This window comes from Phascolarctos cinereus, unplaced genomic scaffold, assembly GCF_003287225.1.
Source record: "Phascolarctos cinereus isolate Bilbo 61053 unplaced genomic scaffold, phaCin_HiC Scaffold_3;HRSCAF=262, whole genome shotgun sequence".
NCBI lineage: Eukaryota > Metazoa > Chordata > Mammalia > Diprotodontia > Phascolarctidae > Phascolarctos > Phascolarctos cinereus.
Genome location: NW_027555736.1, coordinates 246605386 through 246628246, shown reverse-complemented (window position 1 = coordinate 246628246; position 22861 = coordinate 246605386). Strand labels below are relative to the sequence as shown.

The window sequence follows — 22861 nt, the reverse complement described above, 5'->3', positions numbered from 1 at the left end:
TCTTTCATATTGCTTTCTGTCATACACTGTACATTTTAGCAAAACTGAACCTCTAGCTGGTCTCAGTCCCCAACATTTTCCATCCCTTTTTGATGCCTGTTCTCTCTTCATCTTTGCCTTACAGAATCTTTAGCTTCTTTCCAGCCTCAACTTGGGCACCACCTCCTCCAAGAAGGAGAATCCCTTCCCTGACCCCTCTGGTTGTCAGTAGTCCCTCTCTCTCCTCAAATTACCGTGCATTTATAGGCACACATCATTTTGTTATGCTTGCTTTATTACACTGTGTAGACATTATGATTTTTTTTCAAATTGAAGGCTTGTGGCAACTCTTCATTGAGCAAATCTATCAGCACCATTTTTCCTATAGCATGTGTTAACATCTTGTCTCTGTGTCATGTTTTGGTAATTCTTGCAATATTTCAAAATTTTTCATTATTATTATATCTTTTATGGCGATCTGTGATCAGTGATCACAGAATAGTGTTACTATTGTAATTGTTTGGGACACCATTAACTATGCCCATATTAGATGTATAATAATCAATAAACGTTGCCTATGTTCTGACTGCTCCTACGACCTCAGTCTTTCTCCCTCTCCTCTGTCCTCCCTATTCTCCGAGACACAACAATATTAAAATTAGGCCAATTAATAAGTCAATTGGTGCCACAGACTTCATTGTCTTATTTTAAGAAATTGCCATGGCCACCCCAACCTGCAGCAACCACCAGCCTGATCAGTCATCTCCATCAATATCAAGACAAGACCCTCTACCAGCAAAAAGATTATTATTCGCTGAAGCCTCAGATAATAGTTAGCATTTTTTAATGATAAAGTATTTTTAATTAAGGTATGTGTTTTGGGGTTTTTTTGGTGAGGCAATTGGGGTTAAGTGACTTGCCCAGAGTCACACAGCTAGTGAATGTTATGTGTCCGAGGCCGGATTTGAACTCAGGTCCTCCTTACTCCAGGGCCGGTGTTCTATCCACTGTACCACCTAGTTGCTCCAAACATTTTTTTTGAAAGTTTTTTTTTTGGTAGGCAATGGGGTTAAGTGACTTGCCCAAGGTCACACAGCTAGTAAGTGTCAAGTGTCTGAGGCCAGATTTGATCTCAGGTCCTTCTGACTCCAGGGCTGGTGCTCTATATGCTGCACCCCCTAGCTGCCCTGTATTTTTTGACATAATATTATTGCACACTTAATAGACTACAGTGTGGTATAAACATAACTTTTACATACACTGGGAAGCCAAAAAATTCATATGACTAGTTTTATTGAAATATTTGTTTTATTGTAGTGGTCTGAAACCAAACTTGCAATATCTCCAAGGTACACTTATACTTCTCAGTGCACATGTTGTAACTCCAGAAGGATGTGAGCTCCCTGGGGGCAGGAGTTATTTTATTTTATTTTTTGTATCCCTGGGGCTTATCAGTTATTTTATTTTTCCTTGTATCCAAGGGATTTATCACAGTGGCATGCGTATTATAGGCATTTTGTAAATATTTTATGAATTTAATTAAAGAATCTGAATGATAAATTATTTTATTAGTAGTCCAGTTTGTCATAATGACAATAACTGTTCACAATTCTATAGATGTGAAGGTCAACAAGAAGCTTTTCTCACAACCTGGGAGACAAGTATCTTCTCCATTTCACAGATAAGGAAATTGGGGATGAGAGGTTAAATCACACGCACAGGATGCCTGAAAACTCATATTTATTTCCTCACTGCACCTAGAATGATTCAGCTGAATAAAAATTAGAATTTTAAAGACTCAGCATGGAACACTGAAAACTGTGCTAGATATGGCCTAGGTAAAAGACTTGCTGTATTTTGGAATCAAGGGACCTGAATTTAAATTCCATCTCAGCCACCCATGTGACTTTGGGCAAGACATTTCATTAGCTCTGGGTCTCAGATCCTTATCCATAAAAGGAGGCAGTTAGGCACATGGCCTCTGTTGTCCCCTCCAGGTCTGTCTCTGAAAATAAGATTTTGGGATATTATGTGTGCGTACATGTTTAAAAAAGGTAGCAGATCTTTCTTCATTCATTCCAGGTTGGGAGAACATTTTCTAATTTCTCTCATCAGGTCATCAATATGCAAAAAGTAACATGAGATTTGACATCCTGCCTGACTTCAGTTCAGCTACACTGGTAGTAAAAAGGAGAGAAAAGCAGACCCTCCTACAAAAAACAAAATGGTAGGGGGAAAAAAAAAAGGAAGGGACAGTAGGAAAGACTGTAAGCTTAAGGATAAGAGAACTCACTGGGGACAAAACCATCCCCACCACCTCCCTCTGTGGCACTGACCTCCTCTATCCTCCCTTTGAGTGAAACAGACAGGCTAAGAGCTGCTGGGTGCTCACGATGAGGACAATGTGCCTTTTGGGGGGGGGATAATAGGCTGATGAGAAAAGAGAATCGCAAAAGTGTTTTCTTTCCTTTCTCTGCCGGCACGTAAAACTTATTATAGAGCTTGAGGCTACCTCTCTATCCTAGAGAAAGGGAAAGTATTTACAAAGAGGTGGGGGAAATGGCCTTGCATGCATATACAAAAGAGGTGTCCAATTAAAGCACCAGGTGTAGGAAAAGCCTCAGGAGACCGTTCCTGCCAGAAATAAAAAGGCCAGGCTAATGTCCTGCAAGTTACGAGCTGTGCTAAATACCAGCTCAGAGTCAGAGGAATCAGAGAATGTTAGGGCCAGCTGTTCTCTGTTCTGCTCCTCAAGATGCTTCTAGCAAGTGGGGAGATAGACGCCAGATCTGATGGCCTGAGGGAGGCAGGCTTCTCCAAGAACTGCAACTGCGCATGGTTGAAATGAGTCATTAAAATGAGGAGAAAACAGTCTGTATGTCTGTCTCAGTTCACAGATTCTCTCACTCTGCCCTGTAGGGCTTTTTTTATTTTTCTGATCCCTCTTTTTCTTCTTTCGACTCTCGATTTTTAAAAATTCTCCACTTTCACCTGCGTTGTTTTATTTTTATGCTTAACAAAGGTTTCCCCAGCTCTTAAAGGACTACTATCCAATAAAGCATCCTGCTTGAGGTCACCTCTCTCCTGACCTCAAGTCCTGCATCACTAAGTGCTCATTGACCCCTTGAACCGGATGTTCTTTAGGTATACACAAAATAGAACTGATTTTCTTTCCTGTCTAAACCCTTTTCTCTTCCAAGCTTCTTAGTACCGTCAAGGGCACCACCATCCTCCCAGTCAAATCCTCACTTGCACTCACCCCCTATATCCAACCTGTTGCCAAATTTTGTCATTTCTACCTAAACAGTATCTCTTGCATATGTCCCCTTCTCTCCGATGACACAGACAACCCTGATAACAGCTCCTCAGCTCCCCACGTTGCAGCAGCCTTCTGATGGGTCTGCTTGCTTCAACTCTCCCCACTCCAGCCCCGTCCACTAAGCTGCCAAAATGATCTTCCTAAAGCACAGGTCTGACTATCCTCCCCACCCCGACCCCGAGTAAACTCCAGTGGCTCATTAGAGTGATATTATTCCGAAATAAACATAAAATCCTCTGTTTGACTTCTGAAGTCCTTCACAACCTGGCCCCTTCCTACCTTTCCAGTCTTCTTACCTTTTATTCTCTTTCATATGCTCCAATGACACGGGCTTTTTTGCTGCTCCTCTTCTATGAAATGCTATCTCCCATCTCCTTGTTTTTTCACTCAGTCTCCAATGAATGGAATGCTCTCCTTACCTCTGACTCCTGGCTTCTCTGGCTGCCTTCAAGATTCAGCTCATATTCTACTTTCCTGCTCCTCCCCATGGCTAGGGCCTATTTATACAGTGTGTGTCTTGTTTGCGTGCTGTGTCCTCCTTCTCCCTGCCATTAGAATGTGAGCTCCTTGAGAACAGGGACTGTCTTTTGCCTTTCTTTATCCCCAGTATTTAGCACAGTGCCTGGCACATAGAAAATGTTTATTGACTGACTAAAGGGATGAGAACATATGCATCAGAATAGGAGGTTCAGTAGTGGTTGTAAGAGTGTAGTCCATAGGGGGGCAGCTAGATGGCACAGTGGATGGAGCACTGGCACTGAACTCAGGAGGACCTGAGTTCAAATCTAGCCTCAGACCAAACACTTGACACTTACTAGCTGTGTGACTCTGGCCAAGTCACTTAACCCCAATTGCCTAAAAAAAAAAAAGAGTGTAGTCTATTTTATGTAGGCTGAGCTGATTTCTTTTTACGGGGAAGAGGTGGCCATTGTGATCAGCATTGGTTCGGTTTCCTGGCCACCTGAGGCACAAAAGGGCTAACCTGAGGAGAGTTTGTATCAAAGATCTGGCAGAATCCCACTACCCTGCTGGAGTACCATTCTGATCTAGCTTAGCTATTGATCTTGAGAATGCAAAACTGAGAGAGTGCAGTTATGTTTTATCTATAATTGTATCCGTATTAATCTCATTTGAAGAAAAGTTCTTTTAATGAATTTTTATGGGTAGAAAATGTGTAATATATGGGGTTGATTATAATGATTCCATCACTAAATTTATTGTTGAAAGGAAAGGAAGATAGTCGAGTAGAAAGAAAGTTTCCATTGATCTGATGGGCAGATATTGGAGTATATGGGGCTTCTCAATGAAATAAGCTCCTACTGACCCAGTAGGGTTAACCCAATGGTTGCTTAAGAGGCTTAACAAAAAGGATAGAAATATAGCAAAATTAAGGATCTCCTACATCTTATTAATGGTTTTAGAAAAGTTGTATCATCAATGTAAGGAAAATGAAAATGAATTGTCTTTGTGTATTAAAAAATCAGAGGCAGGTATGAATGTGCTTTTGATTTTAAAGGACCATGACTTGAAGGCAGAGGAATAGCTTATAGATTTAGTAACAGTACAAGTGTCAAGGGCAATGCTAATGGGGGTAGGAACTAATAGACTACAGGTAGGAAACGTGATCTCTGATCCAGAAGTTTAGCTGGAGATTGTGATAAATCCTCCTGAAATTAGGGCTATAAGGGAAGAAAATGGAAGTAGAAGTGAGGTTGAGGATAGGCAACCAGCAGCCTATGGGAAGGGAGACTGGGGCCTATTCTTTCACTCCTTTTCTTTCCCTCCCCAAGACACTATCTCCCTGTGACTTCCTCTAAAGAAGTGATTCTAAGACTTTTTGGATTTGGAACCCCTTTAATCTCTTAGAAATTATTGAGGATCCCCCTAAGTCTTGAGAGTCAGAGTGGGGTAGTAGATAGAGTTCTGGACCTGGTATCAGGAAGACTTGTGTTCAAATCCTGCCTTTGAATCTTACTGGCTGTATGCCTGCCCAGGAACAGGTCCCTTAGCTTCTCTGGTCCTCAAACATGAGATTGTTGTGAGGCTCAAATGAGATGTTTGTAAAATTCTTTGAAGTGCTAACTGTATTTTATTTTTATTCAGTTATTTTATTTATTTTATTCAGTTATTATTTTTGCTTTCTAGTATAGATTTTTCCCAAGTCTAACAACTTCTTTTAACCTCATTCTTCCAGCCTGGAATACCATTAAGGGCTAGTATTCTGGACCAAGCCTAATTCAGGTCAGTCCAGTGATTCAGGCTCAGGACCAAATTGTGAGGAGATACTCACAGACCATCAGTATATGCAATTGTAAATTCAATGTAATGGTCAGGGAGTAGGGTCAGGGAAGCTGTAGCAGCAGGAGAGATCAGGGAAAGTCTAATGGACGAGTTAGCACTAGAGCTGAAATTTGAGGGAAGCTAAGAGGTAGAGATATAGGGAGTGTATATTCCAGGAATGGGGCACAGAGATAGGTCATGGAATGCTATATTTGAAGAACAGCACAAGGTCAGTTTGGCTGAACTGGAAAGTGCATGAAAGAGAGGAATATATGTATGGTTAGCTCATTTGGTTTGTACATGGTGCTGATAAGGTTGAAATAATAGACTCAAGTCTTACAGACACATTAGCTACCCACAGACTTTTCTAGGGCTATCAATAATGCCCCTAATTAGAGCTGTTATTGTTTTATTATTGTTAGAACCAGACATCTTGCAAAGGTGTGCCATTTGCCACAAGAGGTACTGACTAAGGGAATATAGACAGTGCGATCAGTATGTCAGAACTGCTGGAACAGCATCTCAAAGCTGGTGAAAGGTAGGTGGATCAGGGAGTTGTTTAATCAGATGAATTTTCCAATCAACTTGATAAGATTAAAAACGAAGGACAGAATCCTTTGTTTGAAAGTCTGTACCCATGAAGGTGGGCACACCTACCATTGCCTTATTGTTTGGGTTTCAGAGACTAGAGCTGGTTTCTAATGACTGGCTGATAGAGAATCACTGGACCATCTTCCTCAAACCTTCCTTTTCCCCTTAAGAAAACAGATTGATACCTTAAGTATAGTGAGTGGGGAGCCTAGAGCATGTTCCATTTCTCCCCTCACAGCAGAAGTTAACGGTGAAGCTAATTTTGTTCAGAGAGTGAGCTGCATAGGACCCGAAACGGGAGTTCCTGGATCTCAGGTTCCTAGGAGTCATCTGCTTTTCATTTTCCTTTTCGAGTGTGAGAGAGCAGATATCTTACTTTACTAGAGACTTTCCCAGCTCAAGAACTGGTAGCATCAGGAACACTGATGTGTCCTGCAGAAGCACATGGCAGAAGCAGACATGTCCATGTTCACTTGACCCAAGAAAGGAGTTCTAGCTTTGGGAACTATTTTGTGGGAAACCCCAAGTTTGAGAATTTATACCCCAGACCTCCTAGAGAGGTAAGAGGAAGTCCTAATTCATCATCCTCCTTGGAGAAAGACCACCTACTTGAAGACCAAAGCCAATGACCAACTCATGTGGGGTAGTTTGGGGCAGGAGGGAGAGAAAGAAATTGCTTGCTCATCAGCCATCAGATTGTATTTGCTTTGGGGAAAGGGAAAGGAATATAAACTATGTGGGGATTATACAAGTCTTACGTGCATTTTCTATGATTCTGTTGATTCACCAGAATGGTCAAAAGGTTCCTTTCTGGTAATTCCCAGTTCAGTGGCCTTCTAAGGGAAGCTGAGTAGCTAAGTGAATATATTGTGTGCTTTTCATATCTGATTATGGGCTCCTGTGAGTTGTTTGCATCTTATTCATTATTCTATGGGGTAAAATAAATATGACTTTGGTACTTGAATGCTTGCATGGAAGGTAGAACACTACATTTGGGGATACTATGACTAAAGATCCACCGTGAGCATACTAAGAGATTTTTCTATAACTGAAAGTAGGAGCAATAAACTGAGAGAAAATGACGGTCCATGGGTCAGCCTCCAAGAGCAAACCCAGAGTCCATGAAGAAGGGGGGTGTATAAGTGGGACACAGCTTCAATACATGTCCTACTGATAGTTTAAGGGTTAAGTCAGCCTTCAGTTATAAAACTTGATTTTTCTGTTTATAGCTAACTAGCCCAGGAAGTCGATCCATCCTGGGACCTTGATCTGATGAGACCGATGGCACTAAGAGGCTCAGAAAAGCTTCCGAAAAGAAGTGGATTTTAAGAGCTTTTTCTAATGTAGCAGAACAAATTCCAGATACAATTCAAACATACCCAAAGGCTGTAGAGTGTCTGGGTCCTCAATAACTGTCTGTTGACCTACTGACTGGTTGACTCTCAAAGCAGGCAAAAAAAGATTTAATTCTTCCATGCTCCCAGATGGAATGAAGAATATTAGCTGCCTTTCGTGAGCTATGTGTTTGCCTTGACAGGGTGGGGTAGGCACCAAGACCCCTGCTTTGGAGCAGAGTCCTGTGGCTGGAGAAAGCAAAGTAGATTGAAGCAAAGCAGCCTCTGGCCTCAGGCTGCCGGGGGACAATATAGATTGGGCAAAGCTTTCCTTCAGTTCCCTGGAATAACTTTTGATGGCTCCAGTCATCATAATCTGAACAAATTGGGCTTTACATGGCATAAAAAGGCCCAAGAGATGTGGGGCAGAAAGGAAGAGTAATGGAGTGATCTTCCAGGTGGTGGTTTAATTTTTCTTTAGGCTGAGTTCAGTCTCTCTCTCTGACTCCCAAGGAACTGATTAGGGGAATCGTTTCAATATATGGCCTTCTCTTTTTTTTACTCAATAAGCTACCCAGATAAACAGTGTCTCGCAAGACAGCACCAGACTCATTCAGGTGATTCAAAATGTGACTCCAAAAGAATACCAACATTTTTGGGGTAGGACAGCCTCCAAAAAGTAGGCTGAGTAAATCCCTGAAGAATAGAGGATGGGAAAGATTCTCCTGCTGCTTCTCCTTGACCTTAGAAAGATAAAAGGTGAAAATCACTCTCTTGGTCATTGAACTAATTTTTTTTTTCCAGGATTTCCTCACTTGGGAGCTAGTAAAGAGGTACTCGGTCATATCTTTCCCATTCTCTAAGAATAGTCAATAAGCAGTTATTTTTTTAAAAATTCAGTTTTGTCTTATTTTCAGTTTAAAAATATGGAACAATTCATGAATTTGCATATCATTCTTGTGCAGATGACATGTGAATCTTTGTATTAGTCTAATTTTGTTGTATGTGCTGCTGAAACAAGCACCAAAAAGCACTCACTATGTTTCAGGTGCTATGCGAGGATACTGACAAAAATGAGAAAGTCCCTGCCCTCAAAACGTTTGCATTTTACCGGAAGAGAATGCATACAAAATAAATATAAAATAATTTTGCAAGGAGGGGTAGGGGACTACCAGTTGAGGGATCAGGAAAGACAGGAGGAGGTGGTATTAAACTAAGCTTTGAAGAAAATTGAAGTGTACCACAGAAGAGGCAGTACATCCTAGGGTGGGAGGATGAGAGATAACAAAGGCGTGGAGACAGGAGGTGGAATGTTGTTTGTGAGGAGCACCAAGTCAAGGAAGCCTAGGTTTGAATCCTAACTAACTAGCTATGTGACCCTGGGCAAGTCACTTATTCTCTCAAAACCTTATTTTCTTCATCTATAAAATGGCAATAATAATAACACTTACCTCACAGAGTTTTTGCCAGTTAAACTGTATCAAAGGTCAGTTTCATCAGACCAAATAATGTGTGAAAGGGAGTAATATATAATGAGTGTGGAAAGATAAATGGTAGCCAGGTTCTGAGGAGTTTTAAATGCACAAAAGAGGAATTTGTATTTGATCCTAGAACTACTAAGGAATCCCTGGGGTTTAATAAATAGGGGAGGGGCATGATCAGTGCTGCATTTTAGGAATATCATTTTGGCAGGTATGTAGAGGTTGATTTAAGAGCAAAGAGACAGAAGGAAAGCAATTAGGAGGCTATTGTACAAATCCAGGTAATAGCTTCTGAAAGCTTGAACTAGAATGGAGAGAAGGGGATAAATGAGGGAACCCCAGCTGCATGCATCCACATCAGCCTGACTCTCTCATTCTCTCTTTGGTGACAAGAACAACTCAGAAAACGAAATGTTTGTAGCAAAGCAAATCAGACTGCAAATCATGATCAAGTCAAGAGACATTGAAGAGTTCAGGGAATTAGCTCCTATGGTAGGTAGAGTGTTTGCTTAGTAACATTGACTGATATTTAAATAGCACTTGAAAGTTTAGAAAGCATTTGGCATACATCCTCAAATCTGAGCCTCACAGCAACAGTGGGAAATAGATACCATAGGAGTTGTTTCCATTTTATAGATGAAAAATAAACAAACAAGCAAAATTTAGAGAGGTCCCAAGTCATTGATTCATTCATTCAACAAGCATTTATTAATCACCTATGATATACCAGCCACTAAACTCAGTGTAGGGATACAAAGATAAAAAATAAAACAGTCCTGCCCTTGTGGAGCTTACATTCTGTTGTGGGAAACAACATACACATATATAAGTGAATACAAAATATATACGAGTAATGGAGGGGAGGGGGCACCAGCAACTGCAAAATCTGAAAAGATGTCACATAAGAAGTAACAACCTGAGCAGAGCTTTGAGGTCTATGAGGCAGAAGTGAGGAGGGAGTAGATTACAAGCATGAGGGGACCACATGTACAAAGGAATAGAGACAGAACATAAAATATCAGGCATGAGGAACAGCAAACCACATCTGTTTGGATGAAACATAGAATTTGTAAAACAAAGGAATGTGTACTAAGCCCAGAAAGGTAGGCTGCAACTGCACTGTGAAGGGCTTTAAATGCCAAATGGGGAAGTTTTCATTTTATCCTATTTGCAGTTTGGAACCACTGAAGTTTTGTGTAGGAGGCTGACATAGTCAGACCTACCTATGATTTAGAGATTTCACCTTGGCTGCTGTTGGGAGAGGGGAGAAAATGTTGAGGCATGCAAACTAATTAGAAGGCTATTGTGACAGTCCAGGAAAAAGCTGATGAGTGCTTGCCTGAGAATGGTGGTCATAGCAATGGAGGGAAGAGAATGAATAGGAGTGATGTTATGAAGGTAGAATTGACAAGACTTTATGACTAACTCGATATAGAGACTGAGGTAGAGTTAAAAAGGTGATGATGATTCCAAGGTTGTGAACCTAATGATTAGAAAGATGGGGTGGGGAGGGAGAGTGAGAGAAAGTGAGTGAGTGAGAGAGAGAGAGAGAGAGAGAGAGAGAGAGAGAGAGAGAGAGGTTTGGAAGATGGTTGGATTTGGGTTAAAATGAATGAGTTCTGTTTTAGACATATTGAGTTTGAGGCATCATCCAGGTGGAAATGTCTATTAGGGAGCTGATAATATGGGACTTAACTTTAGAAGAGAAACTAGGACTGAATACGTTGATCTGGGTGTCATCAACATTGTGATGATCATTGAATCCATGGGAGGAAATGAGATCACCAAGAGGAAGGCTATAGAGAAAGAGAAGAAGAGATCCAGTGACTTACCCATTGTCACAAAATTAGTTAAGTGTCAGAGATAGGAGTCAAACATAGATCTTCTTTACTCCATATTCAGCACTATATCCACTACACCATATTGGTTTTCCTCAGTATGAGAGATGTAATAGTTCTGGCAATTCAACAATATTCAAATTCTTCTAACAATATTGTTGTCTATTTTACATCTTTCTATTTTGTCCAGAAGAATAACATTAGACATGTTGTCAAATGCATGGCTAAAATCTAGGTAAATTACATCACTCCTCTTTTCTACCAGTCTAGTAACCTTGTGTGAAAGGGACCTAGTGTCACTTGTTCTTGATGAAGCTATGCTGCTTCTTAAAGGACATTGATTTCTTCTCTAAATTAAAAAGAACTGGATTTGAAATTAAAAACCAACCAACAAACAAACGGGTTCAAATTCTAGCTCTGCCATTTACTACTTGTGTGGCCTTGAACAAGTTCCTTCACTTTTCTGGGCCTCAGTATCTTCATCCATAAAATAAAGGAATTGTACTAGATGGTTTCTAAATTCCCTTCTAGCTCTAGGCCTCTGATTCTAGGATATACTAAATATCTCTTTTATTTAAGATGTTGGGCAGAATCAGAGCCTGGAAAGATTTTCCAGCCAGATATACACATATGAAAAATTAGCCATTTATTTAGGTGAGGGACATGGTCATGGCCAATGGGCTTAACATGCTTTTCCCCCTTTCATGTTCATTTACATGAAAGAGCAAAAAAAAAAATTATAATTTGAGATACTGGAGTTCCTAGGTCCTAAGAGATCTTGGAAGTTTGCTGATAAAGTAACAGCTAAATGAATGCTGATTGGAAGCAGTTTAACAATTGAAAACTAAGCAGTGAGTTATATAGACCTTCTGACTCTAAGTCAGACAGATTTGAGAATCAGTCTTTGTTGACCAAGAAATATAGATGAAAGCCTGAGGATACAAGCCGGGTTAATTGTCTCTGGATCCCCAAGAGCTCGGTCTGTGCTGTGAAATTTCCTGTCCTTCTAGAGAGGAAATGCCTGTTTCAGCTAAGGCTTAAAGAAACAGTTAGACCTTGGGGGATAAGGAAAGGGAAACAGAGAGGGTGAAAAGTCACTTGAGATTTTTTCTTTCCCTACTATGTCTAGATTTTTTTGGAGCTTCTGACTTTTCTGCAAGATCTGTGGCAGGAAAACAACAGCAACAACAATGACTTCTAAGCTTTAAGCTAAGTGACTAGCAGTGGCAGAACCCACTCATTCTTCTATGGGACTGAGAAAATACCCCAGTGGGGAACTCTAGCTAAAAAGAGGCAGAGAGAAGCTCTACAACCTCATGCCCATGGATCTGTGCCTAGCATCAGAAGCAGCATGATGGCGTCATTAACAGTGACCCTGTGGCACAGGAGGTCTTCACTGTGTGTGTCCTGGTGACTTGAGTTCTCTACTTCTTTAAATCTTCACATATGTTGCCAACAATTGTTTGCAATTCCCATTGATGTTATATGTATTTGTGGGAAGGTATGTACCAGCTATATGGGGGGAAATATTTTATTGATACATTTCATGCAATGTAATCTTTAATGCCTTTGCTTTGAGGTAAGTATGTAACGGTGGACTTATTAACTGTGAGACCAACTGTGGAAGCTGGAGAAGAGGCTGGTGCAATAGTTTATATTCTAGAATTTGCCAAGAACCACAATCAAGCTCACTGACCTATGATCTGCAGATTTTGCTTTCTTCTCTTTTTTGAAAATTGAAAAATTACCCTTCTCTAGTCCTATGATGCATCTTCAATTCTCCACGATCTTTCAAATATCACTGACAGCAGCCAGCAATCACATATGACAGTTCTTTCCATGGATATAGTTCATCTGGGCCAGTGATTTGAATTCATTTCATCATTGAATTCATGGCTTTGTATAAGCCATTATTGTTCAGTTTTTTTTCCAGTCCAAAGATCATCCTCCCACGTAGAGAAAGCCCAAGCTTGGTGATTGATTTCCTACCATTTACTTTATACTTACTCTCTTCCGTCTTCCAATCTGTCGTTTAACCTCACCACCTTTTCGCAATTGTCTTCTCAAAGGTCACAACTAACCTCTTAATCATCATGTCCAATGGATTTGATGAGATGCATACTTCCCTTTCATCCTCCTTTACTGTTTTGCAGTTTTTGACACTGTTGACTGGATATTCTTTCTTCTCTTGGTTTCAGAGATACTGTCTTCTCCTTTTTCTTGTTCCCTTGACTGATTTGTCAATCCCTTTCCAACTCCCTATAGTAGGTGTACTCCCAGGTTGTTTCTTTAGTGCTCTCCCATCTCTACCATCTCATTTATTCTTGCAGCCTCTGGTATCGCTTCTGTGCACAAGACTTCCAAATCCAGACCTGTGTTTCAAACTGCCTAATTCTAAGTAGTTCAAACTAACCAGAACATCACACTAACTCTGAACACTCCACATGCAAAATCAAGCATATTGTCCATCCACAAGACATCATTATTTCAGAAGTTAGTGAAGCTACCAACCATTCTGATGCGTGCAGTTGAAATTATCAAGTTACCATTGACTCTCTCCTCTCCTGAGCCTCTTGTTTCCAAGAAGTTAACAGATTCTGACAATTCTACCTGTCTCCATACCTTGTTTCTAAACTATTTTTTTTGTAGTTGGAAATGGGAAGAGTATTTTATTTTATTAATTAATTAATTTATTTTTACTTTTCAACATTCAATTCCACAAGATTTTGAGTTCCAATTTTCTCCCCATCTTGACCCTCCCTTGACTCCAAGATGGCATGCATTCTGAATACCCCTCCCCTTAATCTGCCCTCCCTTCTATCTCCCTCCCCCACCTCTCTCATCCCCTTCCCCTTCTATTTTCCTGTAGGGCAGGATAGATTTCTATACCCCATTGTCTGTATATCTTATTTCCTAGTTGCATGTGAAAACAATTTTTAACATTTGTTTTTAAAACTTTGGGTTACAAATTTTCTCCCTTCCTCCCTCCCCACCCACTTTCATTGAGAAGGCAAGCAACTCGATACAGGTTATACACGTGTAGTCATGCAAAACACTACCATAGTAGTCATGTTGTGGAAACCTAATTATATTTCCCTCCATCCTATCCCTGTTTATTCTAGTCTATTCTCTTCAGAAGTGTTTGCTTCTGATTACCCCCTCCTTCAATCTGCCCTCTCCTCCATCATCTCCCTGCTCTCTTATCCCTTTCCTTCCTATTTTCCTGTAGGGTAAGATAGATTTTAATACCCATTTGAGTGTGTATGGTATTCCCTCCTTAAGCCAAATCCTATGAGAATAAGATTCATTCATTCCCTCTCACCTTCCCCCACTTCCCTCCACTGTAAAAGACTTTTCTTGTCTGTTTTATGTGAGATAATTTACCACATTCTACCTCTCTTTTCTCCTTCTCTCAGTATAATCCTCTCTTATCCCTTAATTTTATTCTCCAGATATCACCCCTTCATCTTCAACTCACCCTGTGCCCTCTATCTATCTATCTATCTATCTGTCTATCTATCTATCTATCTATCTATCTATCTGTCTGTCTGTCTGTCTGTTCGTCTATCTATCTATCTATCTGTGTGTGTATGTGTGTGTATGTATATACATATATGTATGTATGTATGTATGTATGTATGTATGTATGGAGAAAGAAAGAAGGAGAGACAGAGAGAGACTATATTTCAATATGCTTGGTTTCCTTTGTACTCTTGTTCATCTACTTTATGCATTTAAAAACATCATTCTGAGAAGGGATTCTTAGGCTTCACCAAACTGCCAAAAGGGTCCATGACACAAAAAAGGTTAGCAAAGGTACAGGTTAGTGAATAATAGTGAATAATAATCAGTGGCATTTATATAGCACTTTAAAATTTGCAAAGCATTTTACAAATATCTCATTCTGTCTTCATAACACCTGTGAGGTGGGTGCTAGTAATATCCCCATTTCATAGATGAGAAAACTGACTTCAGATCTTCCTGACTTTAAATCTAGCACTCTATCCACTGTGCTACATAGCTGCCTAGTGAAAATAATGATGCAATTGCCCCCCCATCCAACTTCACAACCCCCTTGGAATCTATCCACAAAAGCCTTAGGGGTCTATGAACCCCAGGTTAAGAACCCCTGCTTCAGTCCATCTCAGATGCCACTTCCTACATGAAGCCTTCTTGATCTTACCAGTTGATAATTATTTTTTCCCTTCAGACTTTACATAAAACCTTGTTCGGACATCATATACAATTATTTTGTACTGTAATTATTTTTGTAGGTCTCACACCCTCTTGCTAGACTGTGACCTGCATGACAACAATGGCCCCATCTTATATAATCTTTATTTCCTGCTGTGCCAAGCTCAGTTCTGTGCACACAGTGGGCACTTAATATTTGTTGAGTATAGATTCTTCAGTCATTCATGAATCTGCCAAAGAGGCACCAACAGAATACGCCACTCCAGACTTAGTTCTGTAGGTAGGTGGCGCAGTGGATAGAGTCCTGAGCCTGGTGTCAGGAAAGCCTGAGTTTAAATCTGGCCTCAGACATTTGCTAGCTGTTTGACCCTGGGGCACATCACACAATTCTATTTGACTCAGTTTCCTCAACTTTAAAACGGAGATGATAACAACAACTATCTGGCGGGATTGTTGTGAGGATAAAGTGAGATATTTATAAAGCATTTAACTCAATGCCTGGAAAATAGTAGATGCTTAATAAATGTTTGTTTCCTTCTTTCTGTCTATAAAGAAACAAACCAGGGATGTCTGATATCCCATCTTCTGGCTTATTTTGTGACTTAGGTCTGATACAGAGGCTGTGGCCTACTTATTAAGCATTTCTCTTGAGGGGTCATTAGCAATGAGATCCTGAAACATATTCTCTCTCTTATGTTTGGAATGTTGCTGGCTATAATCCAGCTCTTGGCAAGCCAGATAGGAGAAAAAGTCAGACAACCGCAGGTTAGGAAAGGTGGAGGCCCCAACAGGATTGCTTCACTGTTGAACAGGAGAACTAAAACACTTTAAAACACAATCCCCCTGGACAAAAGTCTGTCCTGGCCACGTCCTTTCCTCCATCCCCAGCAAGGCAGCTGACCCTTTGTCGGGTGCTTGAGGACCTTCCTGGCCACCAAGACACTATATTGAGCTGAAGTGATTCATTTTGTTTACAACCCCGCCTGTCACCCATTCCCCTGACACCCAAGTCTCAATCCCCACATAGCCTCCACCCTTCCCCCACAGATGAGCTCTTCACAAAAATAAGAGCAGAAATTCAATCAGAGTCATGTGATGTGTTGTAGAGTCTGGCTGACAATGCAGGGGTTCCCCTCACCCAGCAAATAAGGCTATCATGAAAGGATGCATCATCACCCACAGTAGACCCAGCTGAGCAGTCATTACAAAGTGGCACCTTTGGGTGCATTGAGTCCCAACCTTCCCTTCATTTCATTCCTGGGGAAAAAAGCAGCATTTCTGTTCCCATTTTCCTTTTTTTGCCAATCTTGAGAGCTGAGCATAGCCTGGGATACAGACTTCCCCAGGGCTCTCCTTCCCCCTGCAGTCTTACTGTCTCAGCTGGGCTGCATTACTGCCAAGATGCTTACTGCAGGCTGAATGTTTGAACAGGGACAAGGCAAACTTCCTTAAGCTGCTTATTCTAACTCGAGGATTGTGCTTCCTAGTCAATTGATACTGGAAATAATTACTTCTTAGGACCTTTGAAAACCAAATGTGTAAAGAGAAATTAAAATCTAATTAAATGGATGTAGGCAGTTCTGTCTGAGCTGACAACTCCTAAGCTCCCATAGTTTGTCAAAGGTTACATTATCTTTCCGTCCCTAGGAGTGCCAGACTCATGCTCTTTCCTCTACCAGACCTCTGTTTCTCCTCCTCCCCCCAACCTCCACTCCCCATTGCCCACCTTGAATATAAGTAGGAGAAAAGTGCATTGAAGTCTTTTGTCTTCTTGGAACCTTTCAGCCCCACTGCTTAGGCTGGTGAGAGATGACGATAAGGGAAGAAGGGCATTGTGGCTACCAGAAGGCATTTTCCACCATCCCACTGCCATGGGGCTGCTGAAGGTGCGAAGGGGTTAATTGGTTTCTAACTGGTGGAATCACAGCGGCAGCATCTATTGTCAAAGCTTTTTGCCAACGTAACAGTTACTGTTCCCTTGGTGTCTCCCCCACTCCCTTATGAGCCATCTCATTTTCTCTGACTTGTCAGAAATGAGCATTTGCATCAACATATCAGCACTCCTGTTGTAATCATGTAATAATGTTGTTGTTTTCTCCCTACCCCTGCTATCAGCAGGCAATGTAGAGGCTTGGTATTTGCCGGTCTGCAACACATGCAGAAGCCCAAGCCAGCTCACATGCTGATTTCCATCTCCCAGGTGAGACCTTAAAGCCAAGTAGCTTGTGTTCAGTGACCTAAAAAGGCAGGGAAGTTCTCTCATCCCTGAGAATGCATTCCAGTGAGCTGTCAGGGCTCATAGATTTAGTGCTGAAAAAGATCTCAGAGGCTATCTAGTCCAAACATCTCATTTTAAAGGTAAGGAAATTGACACTCAAAGAATTGAAGTGACTTGTCCAAGATCATCAAGGCAGTAATTATCAGGTGTAGGATTTGAACCCAGGTCCTCTAACTCCAAAGCTAGTGATCTCCACTGTACTTTGACCTTCCTTAGTACAATGGAGTTTTTTCTGGTGGTTAGCCAGGAGCTGGGCTTTCTGGGTTCTAGTCTTACTTTTCTAATAGATCCACTGCTGAGACAATGAAGATTCCTGGTCACCTCTCTTCATGTGAAAAGTTTTAATAGGAAGATAGGCACTGGTCAGTCTTCTACCCAGCCCAGAGGACTGATAGTAGGAATAGCTGCCTCATTTGCTTACTTCTTGCCCTGTATACCTTTAAGAAACCACTGGAGGAAAGAGGTGTTTTTTTGCAGAAGTGGGGGGTCCATGAGTTTACAACACTGTATGTAAAATCAGACTAACCAATATGTTGGTAAGTTTTGCTGAACTTTTCTCTCCTTTTTTTTTATTCTTTGTTATAAGGGATAGTTCTTTGGGAAGGATTGGTGGGAAAATAGATTAGGAAATGTAAGTGATGGCAATTCCAGAGGACTAATGATGAAACACGCAGCCTAACTCCTGAGAGAGAGGTCATAGACTCAGAGCACAGATTGAAACATATATTTTTGGTCATAGCTAATGTGGAAATTTGTTTTGCTTGACTATGCATAATATCTCTTAGAAACTGGGGGGGAGCAGGTAGGTGGTGCAGGGGAACCTGAGTTGAAATTTGACTTCAGACACATAAAACTTACTAGCTGTGTAACTCTGGGCAAGTCACTTAACCCCAATTGCACCCCCCAAAAAAAATAAAATAAATTTTGTTTTTCTTCTTTTCATTGGCAATTGGAGAGAGAAAAATGCAATTTTTATTCATTTAAAATGTGAAATTAAAACAAAAGAGAAAGAAAAAAGAAAGCAGTAAAAAAAGCGATAAAATTTGTGGAAAAGAAAAAAAAACACCGAGGGAAGGAATGCCTCCTTTGCTTCTTGGTAGCAAATCTTTGAGTACACCCACTGCTAAGTCACACCATTGAACCTGACTCCTGTCCCTTTCAGGACTTCCTGCCCCCACCGCTATGACTGAGATCTCTCTGTTTCTGAAATAAGTTCATGGAACACTATAATTTTGGCTTGTCTTTTTCTAGATATATTTTTCTTGGCCAGGAAGGTGGCTGAAGCAGGACTGCGGAGATGCCAAGGTTATCCACTGCATCCCAGGCCATCTCCAGGCATCTTGACTTTTGTCCTGCCACTGGACTTGATGACTCTGGAAGAGAGAGGGAGGCTGATGACTTTATGTAACTTTGCCTCACTTCAATTCAGTTCACATGCAAATCAAGACATCACCTCATGAGGTCATTGGTCTTAGAAAATGAAAGACAAACGACAAAAATTATGTACCAAACACCCTGCAAAGCACTTTACAAATATTATCTTCTTTGATGTTCGCAACAACATTTGAGAAATCTGATTAAGGGGTTAAGTGACTTGTGCAAGGGCACAACAGTTACTAAGTGTCTGAGGCAAAATTCCTGATTCCAGACCCAAGGCTCTATCCAATGCACCTACTGTTTTCATAGAAAGAGGAAACTCAGACAATCTAAGTACTGCATCTTTAAAGAGACAAGTAATCCCTACCTCACTTCCTCACCTACCAATCCAAGTGCTGCATCCATAGAGAGACAGGTAACTCCTACCCCACCAGCTTCCTCATCTCTCTCCTGTTTTCTGATTTAGACCAAAGGACAAGTAGAAATGTGCTTGCTCAGCTCTTTGCTTTAGCCTCTTCCATTCAAGAAACTCCAAATCCTGCCCCCACATCCCCATTCCTCAAACTTGCAACTTCTTGGCATTCATAGAGGCTCTTGAGTTATCTACAAGACCATCACTTCACATAGTCACCTTCTTAAATTTATTAGATGGTCTTCATCTTAATGCCTTAAATTCATCCTGGCTCATTTTATGCTACTGTAAAATGTGCATGGTAAGAGGCGTGGTGAGGTTGGATTTGCCAAGAATTAGTGTTTCTAGTTCCCCTCCATCAATCCTGTCTGATGCCCTCCAGAAAAAGTCTCTGGAAGGCTGAGCAAGGGAAGAATGGCATGAAATTGATTGGCAGTCCACCTCTAACTTATCCCTCTTCCTCTTTGTGGGGGAAATGACATCATATTTGGGACTGGTGGCAAGTGACTGCTTTTTATTCATACAAATTGGACACATATGGAAGAGTTTATCCCATTCCATGGTAAGTGCTTAATTAAGCAGCTAGTGTTGGAAACAAGGTAGCAAGAAGAGGCACCTGAGCGCTATGACTTTATCTCACCAGACCCTAGCATGCTATTAAGCAACAGACTAACAGAGATTGGAAAATACTAGGATTTTTTTAAGGGGTAGAGGATTCCCAAAGGTCAGGCAGCAGTCAAGGACACCAGGGGTATATGATCCATTACTTCTGGGATGCATGCAACAGTGATAGATTCCTTCTGGGCTCATAAATACATTTAAATCTGATATATATACACACACACACACACACACACACACACACACACATACAGTCAATATATTATTTATGATAAAAATGTGAATAATTCAACATGTCCACATTTAGCAGGTATCTGTGTAAAAACCAGCTCCACAATAGATCTTGACTCTTGGAATCTCTCCAGCAAGTGATAGGTGAAAAGGCTCTCTGTTTAGTATATGCACAGTGTGCTAGAGAATGAAGGATGGAGGGTTAAGCAGGGGTATAGTGCTTCAGCTCAGGCCCCAGCCATGATACAGGGAATTCCTTCTTGTCCAGGTACCTAGAAAAGAAGATTTGACAGTATGGTCTCTGTGATGGGGCATGGGATCAGAGTTAAGCATCTTATCTTTGAGAGTTAATTTTTAAATACTTGGAATCTTAGATCTAGAGATGGAAGGGACCTTTAAGGTCATTTAGTCCAACCTCCTTATTTTATAGTTGAGGAACCTGAGGTCACATGACTTACTCAAGGCCAGATAGGCAGTGTCAGAGCCAAGGTGCAGAAATGTTTGGGGTTTTTTGGTTTTTTTGGCTTTTTTGCTGCATAAATTCTGCTTTCAGCCCTTCCCCAACCCTGGAATCAAAAGCAAGTTGTTAGAGTGAAAACTCTTAACTCCACCTTCTCCTCCAGACTACAGGGGAAATCATCACAGCAAAACAGATTTAGAGATAGAAAACATCTTCTAATCCAACTCCCTTATTTTAAAAATGAGAAAAATGAGCTACAGAGAAGTCAATGGACTTCCCATGATCACAGAGGTAGTAAGTGGCAGAAGAGGGATTCTAATCCAGTTTCTCCAATACCCTGGTATCCAGCTGAATGGACACTTGAACATACAGAATGTGTTTACATGTATATGTATGTTGGGGGAAGGGGAAGGGATGAACTTGACTGGATAAAATCATCTAAGGACTTTAAGATCCCCTTAAGAAAGATATTTTGAGTATTGTCATGGAGAAAGCAATGTGATATAAAAGAAAGAACACTAAAACTAGTAGACATGAGTTCTAACCTCATATACTACATTTCGGGGGAAAACTCAGGGTCTATGCCTTATCCATCAAGTGCTTTGATCATCAAAAAAAAAAGATATTGAACAATTATCCTATTATAAGGTAATGCCTCTTTTGTGTTTGAGCAGCTTGGTTGTTGAAAGTGGCAGAAAATAAATTTTGGGGACAGAAAATGAACTTTTATGTAAAAGAAAAGAATTAAATCAACTTGTGAAGGATCTAAAGTACTGCTCCTTTCATATGTGAAGTTTGGTTGCAAAAGGGGGCAGAAAAAGAACTTTTGTGCATGAAATACTTTTACAATCATGTATAAAGAAATGTAAAGTATGTACTAGCAGGAAGACTGAATAGAACTGAGAGGACCTATCTGAGGATGAAGAGGTGTCTATGGCTGCATCTCATTTGCATGTAACTACTATACTTTTAGAGCATGAAGGTGGAGGTTAAAAAAACTTAACAAGTAAAACATATAACTGTTAGGAGGTATTTGATAATTTTTAAAAGACTGTTGGTTGCATACCTAACAGAAAAGTAGATTTGGGGATTTTACCACATAAGAGCAAGATGAGTCACTGAGCACCAGTAGGCTCCAATTTGAGTCAATGAAGATATTGAAGAAACTAACAGGAAAAGGAATAGGAATAGCAAGAGTTAAGAAAGAAGCAGAAACTGAGTAAGAAGATGCTAGCTGTCAGGAGAGGACAACTGACGGAAATACCTCAGCTGCCAAACTTGTAAGGTTACTCATTGGCTCATTTTACAGATGAGGAAACTGAGGCAAAGAGGGTTAAGTGACTTGTGAAGCATTACACAGCTAGTACGTTTCTGAGGCTAGATTTGAACTTACAAATCTTCCTGACTCCTGGCATGGCATTCTATCCACCGGGCCACCTAGCTATTTCTCTACAACAGAGTCATCCCTATGACCCTGAGTATGAAATATAGCCATATCGTGCTATTTCTTCTCTGGGAACCTAGACTTGTCAGTGTGAAAGCAAGTTAGGCTAAGGGGGTGGGGGAGCAGGAGAGAGAGAGAGACAGAGAGACAGAGAGAGAGAGAGACCCATAGACTATGCAAGAAGATTCATTTCGGGGTTCCATGAAGGGTCTTCTGCAAAGGTACATTGTGTAGGTACATCTGGGATTTACTGAGGGTGCTCTTTTTATTGACAGGAACCCTTTGGAGACATTTTCTATCTAGGATTTAGTAAGTACCTTAGTGCCACAGGGATCTATTAGAGTAAAAATTTTCTAATTAAAAAAAATTTTTTTCTGGTACGTTTTTACTTTCACTAGTCAGCCCATTTTCTGTGAGATAAAATTTTGATTATATGAATATTTAAGTATTAATATCTGTAACTTACCATACCTATTTTTAAGTATGAAGGCTAATATTAATTATCAAAATTTAGCATATTCAGAGCACTAGTGCTTCATAATGCAGATAGAAACATACAGAGGAATACCACTGACCTAAGAAATAAAGATATTAAGGCTATTTTATGAGATAATATTTTCAAAGTTCTTTGAATGAAGGATGAATAAATAAAAAACATTTATTTGGCTCAAATTATGCACAAAGCGGGAGCAGGTAGGTGGCACAGTAGAGAGAGCATTGGGTTTGGAATCAGGAAGACTCATCTTCGTGAGTTCAAATCAGGCCTCAGCTTACTAGCTATGTGACCCTGGGCAAGTCACTTAGCTCCATCTGCCTCAGTTTTCTCATCTGTAAAACAAGCTGGAGAAGGAAATAACAAGCCATTCCTACATCCTTGCCAACAATACTCCAGATGGGATCACTAAGAGTCAGACACAACTGAAACAATAAAACAACAAAAATATACATTATCCTTTCCACATTGTGAAGGTGAGGGGCACGGTGCCCCAGTGATCTGGAAAATCTGCATAAAACTTTTTGGC

At 40.6% G+C, this 22861-nt stretch overlaps 1 non-coding gene across 1 annotated transcript; it reads right to left on the bottom strand.

The window, feature by feature from the left end:
- Positions 1-8423: 8423 nt before the first annotated feature.
- On the bottom strand, positions 8424-8527 carry LOC144456475 (U6 spliceosomal RNA). The gene has a single exon (XR_013485563.1). It is a non-coding gene; the product is annotated as a U6 spliceosomal RNA (small nuclear RNA).
- Between the last annotated feature and the right edge of the window lie 14334 nt (positions 8528-22861).